Source organism: Haliotis cracherodii, unplaced genomic scaffold, assembly GCF_022045235.1.
Source record: "Haliotis cracherodii isolate W230 unplaced genomic scaffold, xgHalCrac1.p SCAF_9, whole genome shotgun sequence".
Lineage (NCBI taxonomy): Eukaryota > Metazoa > Mollusca > Gastropoda > Lepetellida > Haliotidae > Haliotis > Haliotis cracherodii.
In genome coordinates, this window is record NW_027266343.1 from 40,374,477 (window position 1) to 40,383,050 (window position 8,574).

Genomic DNA, 8,574 nt, shown 5'->3' on the forward strand with positions numbered 1-8,574 from the left:
TGGCAGTTGATGCATGGAAGGTCTCCATGGTGGACGGATGTCACTCGTCTACACCTCTAGCAGTTGATGCCTGGAACGTCTTCATCGTGAACGGGTGTCACTCGTCTACATCACTAGCAGTTGATGCCTGGAAGGTCTTCATCGTGGACGGATGTCACTCGTCTACACCACGAGCATTTGATGCCTGGAAGGTCTTCATGGTGGACGGATGTCACTCGTCTACGCCACGAGCAGTTGATGCATGGAAGGTCTTCATGGTGGACGGATGTCACTCGTCTACACCACTAGCAGTTGATGCATGGAAGGTCTTCTTTGTGGACGGATGTCACCTGTCTACACCACTAGCAGTTGATGCCTGGTAGGTCTTCTTTGTGGACGGATGTCACCTGTCTACACCACTAGCAGTTGATGCCTGGAAGGTCTTCTTTGTGGACGGATGTCACCTGTCTACACCACTAGCAGTTGATGCATGGAAGGTCTTCTTTGTGGACGGATGTCACCTGTCTACACCACTAGCAGTTGATGCCTGGTAGGTCTTCATGGTGGACGGATGTCACCTGTCTACACCACTAGCAGTTGATGCCTGGAAGGTCTTCTTTGTGGACGGATGTCACCTGTCTACACCACTAGCAGTTGATGCATGGAAGGTCTTCTTTGTGGACGGATGTCACCTGTCTACACCACTAGCAGTTGATGCCTGGTAGGTCTTCATGGTGGACGAATGTCACTCGTCTCCACCACTTGCAGTTGATGCCTGGTAGGTCTTCATGGTGGACGGATGTCACTCGTCTACATCACTAGCAGTTGATGCTAGGAGGGTCTCAATGGTGGACGGATGTCACTCGTCTAAACCACTGGCAGTTGATGCCTGGACGGTCTTCATGGTGGACGGATGTCACTCGTCTACATCACTAGCAGTTGATGCCTGGAAGGTCTTCATGGTGGACGGATGTCACTCGTCTACACCACGAGCAGTTGATGCCTGGAAGGTCTTCATGGTGGACGAATGTCACCCGTCTACACCACGACCAGTTGATGCCTGGAAGGTCTTCATGGTGGACGGATGTCACCCGTCTACACCACGAGCATTTGATGCCTGGAAGGTCTTCATGATGGACGGATGTCATTCGTCCACACCACCAGCTGTTGATGCGTGGAAGGTCTTCATGGTGCATCGATGTCACTCGTCTACACCACTGGCAGTTGATGCATGGAAGGTCTCCATGGTGGACGGATGTCACTCGTCTACACCTCTAGCAGTTGATGCCTGGAAGGTCTTCATCGTGAACGGGTGTCACTCGTCTACACCACTAGCAGTTGATGCATGGAAGGTCTTCATCGTGGACGGATGTCACATATCTACATCACTAGCAGTTGATACATGGAAGGTCTTCATGGTGGACGGATGTCACCTGTCTACACCACTAGCAGTTGATACATGGAAGGTCTTCATGGTGGACGAATGTCACTCGTCTACATCACTAGCAGTTGATGCATGGAAGGTCTTCATCGTGGACGGATGTCACATATCTACATCACTAGCAGTTGATACATGGAAGGTCTTCATGGTGGACGGATGTCACTCGTCTACACCACTGGCTGTTGATGCATGGAAGGTCTTCATGGTTGACGGATGTTTCTCGTCTCCACCACTTGCAGTTGATGCATGTTCTTCATGGTTGACAGGTGTCAATAAAAGCGACAAATCCCATTCCATTAGAAATCTCTGCCGAAAGACAGATCCCGACCCTACCATGAGTATGTGTTTATGAATCACTATCAAATAGTGATTATACCAGGTATTCGAAAGAGGGTGGGCGTATCCTGCCCAACCGTTGACACCCGTCACAACACATGCAAAGTCAATTGTTTACCTGAAAAAAACACGGGAATGTATGGTACAATAGTGAATTTGCATTTGACATCATTTTTGTTACAGAGACGTCAAATTTTCAAATGTCCAACATGTCTGCCATGAAGCTGTTTGAAAGCTTTACTGAGGCCTTGAATGTTGTAGCCATGAACAAACAACTTCTGAGCAAGGGTCGTATGACGCTCTTTGAAATCTTGGTAGAAAGAGCACGCCCGACTGTATCCCAAAAGTCGTATAATGGAGCTGCAGGAATATTGCAAGACATAAAGTGAAAGTTGACTATTGGTAAGTTGAAGTCATCCCTCTAGTCATTACAGTCATTAGGAGAGTGTCTCGTCGCTCTGAATCTTTGTGCATAGATCTAAATATGTAACAGATGAGGTGATATCACTGATCTCCTCTATTTCTAGTTGGGGAAATCGGTGAAAGGACTTTGGCTATTTGATGGTTATTGAACGATATCATATCATCGATATACCTGAAGCTGAAGGTAAACTTCTCCGCGAAATTAATCTGCTGACTGCGGTGCGAAAACAGCGGGTTATTTGAGAACGCCATTACCACGGGAATGGGTCCAGGCGTAAGCGTAGGTTACAGAAATGCGAGCCCAGGAGATACGGAGTGATGGTGCAGACCTGAATGTCACTCGACATGTTTTATGTCAGAGACCAGTTAGGTACAGGGAGCAGGCAAATAGAGACGCACTGAACGTTGTTTGTTATTTAATATCCTACTCAGCAATATTCCAGCTGTATGTCGGCGGTCTGTAAATAATCGGGTCTGGACCACACAAAGACATGCATTAACCAGGTCACCGAGCCTGACCACCCGATCCCGTCAGTCGCCTCTTACAACAAGCAGAGATTGCTTAAGATCAAATCTAGCCCGGATCTTCACGGGTACATCAGTTACCTACAGGAAGCATGAAAATAGACAAGCAGGGTGGCAAGGAAGCACAAGCCTTCAGTGTCACCTGACCCAGATGGTAAGTATAACGTTTCTCAAGAAAGGTAAACCGCAGGCCCATTCAGAAATAATCAGGATAACAATGTCATCCTGTATAATCATACTTTTACTTATCAAACGTAGCTGAAGGATGAAGCCTATTTATAAAATCCCTTGGTTCAGGATTTTTCTTCAAAATCCAAAGAATCGGTGGTAAATATAATACTAAATGGTAAAAACATGTATTTTTCATGTGATTACTGAAACTAACCGATTTTCGAGTAAAATAAAGAACAAATGTTGGGTTTTCGGGGGCATGACAAGACATTTCTGCGTATCCCATATTAGCCGATTGGAGTTTGTGTTAAGTAAATACAACGGATGAACTTGTCGGATGTCTGGAATCAATATATTTCCCTTTCATATTTTTTTAGCGAAGATGGCTCTGATTACACGCATAGTTTAAGAAAACATAAACATTCCATACAAAGTGATGATAGAACGCATGAATATTTTATCAGTAAGGTACTATGATAACGATTAAGTGCTTCCTACCGACCATGAAATAGAAGTTGAGTTCAGCCGGAACGTTTCAGGTTTCACATTTTAAATGCAACAATATTTTTTATTCATGCCAAAACATTGAAAAGGAAATAAAACGTGCCACTGAGTGGTAATCTGAAAATGATGGGAAGCTGGTTTCCAAGCGTTAACTTTCAATCGATCGCTATTCCTAAGACCGTGAATTGCGTCCCATATACAGGAAACTAACACTGATCCACTCACTCACTCACCCAAACTCACTCACCGAATGACAATTCCATATGCAGAATGGTATACGCAAATGGATATATGACAAATCGATCCGACAGACGGAAAGACAGATAGATAGATGGGTGGTTTGGTTTGGGTGTATTTTTTTGTAAGATAGATAGATAGTTCGATTCATTATTAGATGAGGGGCATTTGGGTAGCCTAGTGGTTAAAGCGTTCACGCCGAAGACCCGGGTTCGATTCCCCACTTGTGTACAATGTGTTAAGTCCATTTCTTGTGTTCTCCGTCGTGATATTGCTGGAATATTGCTAAAAGCGGCGTAAAATCTTACTCAATCACTCATTGTTAGATGAACACACTCTCAGCGCAGCAATAACATAAAATAACACAGATGAAGTTACCAAAGAATAACCACCGAAAGGAAAGCACATATATCATGCTGGTCTCGGTATTGATATCTCCAATAGGTTGTATTGCCTGACTTCTTCTTCGTAACTTCGGCGATTGCGAAACATGCTCTCATTGATTTCCGATATATGCTTAGTGACCCAAGTGGTGTTGGTGTGTCGTCAGGGAAGATCTCCCATCACGTGACCTCCATCTTCGTCTGTCGGCTGTTTTCCTGTACAAACGCAAACGATCACGCCCCGTGCACTGACACAGTGAACAAACGGCCCGGCTGACCGGTTAAGGATGTTTACATGTGTTCGACAAATGAAATAATGTTCCACATCTCCACCTGACTAAATGATTATTTTTGTCTGTGGGAAATTGATTAATTTCACGGTGTAATATAGCAGTTCAATAAGTTTGATTTCCATGAGGTACTTTATTGCAGAGTGGGTATTGGGTGTTGTTTGGCTTGCTTGACAATTGAAGGTTTGCCATTGTCGGGGTATTACTTTACTAGGATAGGATAGGATAAGTTTTATTCCATACTGAAAGGCCTCAGGCCCATAGTACAATTCTGTTTTCGGGAGTGGTTACAGATCCCTTAACAGGTCATATTCTAATTAACATAGCATGATAAATGAACATTGACAGAGTTTTTAGAGTATCTTTATCAAGGTTGTTGACATGATCGTTGTAAATTTTTGTAGAGTGGGATGTACATAACAAGGCGGATCAATATATGTTCTTCTAAGGTGGTCGTATTTTGGACAAACTAACAGAAAATGAAACTCATCTTCAATCACATTTAAATCACATTGCTCGCATATTCTCAATTCTCTGGCTATGTTTCTATGCCTGCCTACTTCGATCCTAAGTCTATGAGAGCTGCATCTAAATTGTGCTAAACTTATTCTAAACCTTTTAAAGTTGATGTCAAACAAATAGTATTCTGAGGAAATTGTTGTCTTGAAAAGCTTGTAATAATTACATTTTTCTGAACTTAAAACATGCGATGCCTATTTTAGTAAGTATATATCCTTAAGTCTTTGGCGTAAAGATGCTAAAAATGAATCTGGATTGTTTGGTACACATTGATTATGCCAAACATACCCATAGCCGCTATCATTTAATAACTAAATTAATATAAATAAATAAATAATCAGCAAACTTGTTACAGTACAATATGTTTGTCAGTTCATGTTCATATGCTCTCTCTCTCTCTCTCTCTCTCTCTCTCTCTCTCTCTCTCTCTCTCTCTCTCTCTCTCTCTCTCTCTCCCTGATCCTGTTATATTGTTCAGAAATATGGGATTGTGAAAAGTGTACATTAACAAGGATAATACATCTAAAAATCCTAAAGCGTGCCGCTGGTCTTCACTGTGTATGGGACCGCCTCCGTGGTCTAGTGGTATAGTGGCAGAGCGTCCGCCCGGAGAGCGGAAGGTCCGGGGTTCGATCACCGGTCGCGTCATACCAAAAGACATTAAAAGATGATACTTGTTGTTTCCCTGTCTGGCGCTCGGCATTAAGGGGCTAAAAGGACTGGTCGGCTCGGAGTCAGTATACTGTGTCTGAGTGGGGTATTCATGTTAACCCGCGGCATGGTATCTCAGTGTCCTAGCTCTATAAAATCGGCATCAGTCGGACTAGTACAAGAAGCCACACACACACACGTGCATGCACGTCGCTATTTAAGTGCAACAAGAGTTTGCCACTAACGTGGCTATATCCCCCGCCCCTGTTGCAGAATGTATGATATAATTAAACCTAAACAAACCCTAACCTTTTTTAACCGAGGTGGAACTTGTCATGGAAATTGTATAAAAAAAGAAGATTTTGGAACCTAAGTCCATCTTGCTGCCATGGAAACGTAAAAAAATAAAATTTCTAAAATGTCTAAATAGCAAAAGGCACCAGTTCAGCATGTACCTGACAGACCTGCAAAGTTTGATGAAAAAAGATTGAACGGTTTCTGAGTTATGCTCCGGAAACGAAACGTGACGGACGGACGGACGTGCGGAAGGACGGACGGAGCCCGTTTCTATATCCCCCGCCAACATTGTTGGGCGGGGGATAATAATCTTGGACGCGACGTTAAACCCCATTTCACCTCACCATCTCACTGTGCACGGTGAACATGGCAGGGTACATTTCAATACACACATAGCAGAAGGAACTCCATGTATATAATATTGGCACACATTAATCATTTATATTCTAACGGCGCGCAAAAAATGTCAGACCCTATCTGTAATTATCTCTTGCCATTTTAGGTTTAACAGAAGTGTGTACCTGTAAATACTCTCGAAGATATTTGAGAGATAACGTCTTGTAGGGAAGCTATTTTATCTGGTGATAGGGAAATATATTATCAAAATACCACAACTATTTTCGGCTTTGATAAATATATTCTGCTGAATACTAAACCACAACTTAGCAAATGAAACTTGTAAATATATAAATGAAATATATAAAGGGAATTTTGCTTTTTTCGTCAAATGACATCTTTATAACACCCAGTGACTTTTTTGTTTGTCTTTCTTTTTTTTATTGTTATATTATTTATTTTCTCACCGAACATACATGTCATAGGTTAATCAAGAAGACTAAAACTGTTCAAGGAAAACTTAAAATATCGATTTATATTTTAAGAAAAATATAGTATTTCATCTCTAAATAAATAATAATATGAAATACAATTCCGGAAAAATGTAGGTATCATGTTCTCATAAGTAGTTTGTGCGAAACCTTATCAGCCTCTGCATTGATAATGGCTAGGAATCTATCAAGGGCGTTTATAACGAACACGCTTAAAACGAACTGACGGATAAACGAACTGATTTTTTTTTTGTACCGGCCTTTTGATGTGTATTTGATGTATATATGCTTATAACGAACAACGGTTATAAAGAACTACAATTTGTGGTCCCTTTTAGTTCGTTATAACCGTAGTTTACTGTATTAGTACTGAGTAGTAGAATATAATATATGAAGAAATACAACAATACTGTTATTGCGATTATTTGGCATGTAGTTCTACAGGACCCGTGAAGATCCGGGGTAGAACAGGTCTTCAGCAACCCATGCTTGGCGTAAAGGCCGACTATGCTTGTCGTAAGAGGCGACTAACGGGATCGGGTGGTCAGGCTCGCTGACTTGGTTGATGCATGTCATCGATCCCAATTCCGTACTGTTTGCTCATGATGTCAATCACTGGATTGTCTGGTCCAGACTCGATTTTCAACAGACCGCCGTCATATAGCTGGAATATTGCTGAGTGCGGCATAAAACAACAAACCAAACCAATCTTTCCGTGAAGTAGACCAGTGTATTTTTGGTAATTTTTATGGACGTGGAATGTCGATTTTCTTTTGTTGTTGATAGGGGCTTTAACCTCATTCGACATTTAGACACAATTTACGTTTAGAACCCTGCAAGTGCAGATATTATTGTATTTTTCAAACCCGTGACTCGTGCGCCTCGATGGAACGCCTTGGCCTGTAAGCCGTTCTGAAACCTTGACTCATAACGAGCCTATTCTCTGTACAACTATGCGGATGATAGCGTACTATTGTACTCGCATACAGATCCCGCCATGACTTTGCAACCACGCTAAGACGAAGGCCCACCCAGTCAAATGTCAGGCAATATGCCGGGAGAGTAGAACCCACACATATCTTCAAAATGCCAGTATTGGGAGTACAAATATCCCTTGCGGTGACAGTGCTACTCTTCTTGGGCTGGATATTGACCAAAAGCTGACCTTCAATGGCGGCAACTTGCCGTCCCAAATAAACTTGGTCCATTAATAGACAAGCATGACAGACAGACAGACAGACAGGCAAGCAGATGGACAGACAGACAGGCAGGCAGAAAAGGCAGGGAGGCAAGCAGGAAGGCAGGCAGAAATTTTATTTCACTTTTTATTTGTTTTTTAATATCTCGCCAGAGAGAATGAAATGGTCATCTGTCAACCTTTTATTATTTCTAATTTAACTTATAATCCCCTTATTTGCCACTTCTGGAACAAGTCCAGCACTATAACAGAGAAACAAATTCAGGAAGGAGACATTCGTTTTGTTTATAAAGGCAACTGTTCTCCCCTCTCGTGTCTTCTTCTAAATGTCGGTGCAGGCTTTTTACATATAAAGCGTCTTAACGTATGGACATGGCACCTGGGAGGTTCAAAATTGTTCAAAACCATCATCTGAACATTGTTGTTTGCAAATTGTAATTAAAATAAAATATTCCCTTCCTCCCAAAGGCAGGAGTTCACGACTGAATTACCCAATGGTGCCACTGAATCCCGTAAGGCTGAATCATATGGAGAATTCTGCAAACTGGTCCGGAAATCAATCTCATTAAATCAGATTTTACTTCTCGTTTAGCGGTAGCGAGAACTAACATCTGACTTTACTCAGATTAGTCCAGATCTGCGATGGTCCCATATGTCCTTGTCTAGTATGCTGATGACTCAGTTGTGAACTTATCAATTCTAGTAAATATTTTATGGATTTTTTTATCTTCCTAGTCATTCATTTTCTTGTTTTTATTTCTGTTTGTAAATGTTTAAACTGTTTGTCGGACAT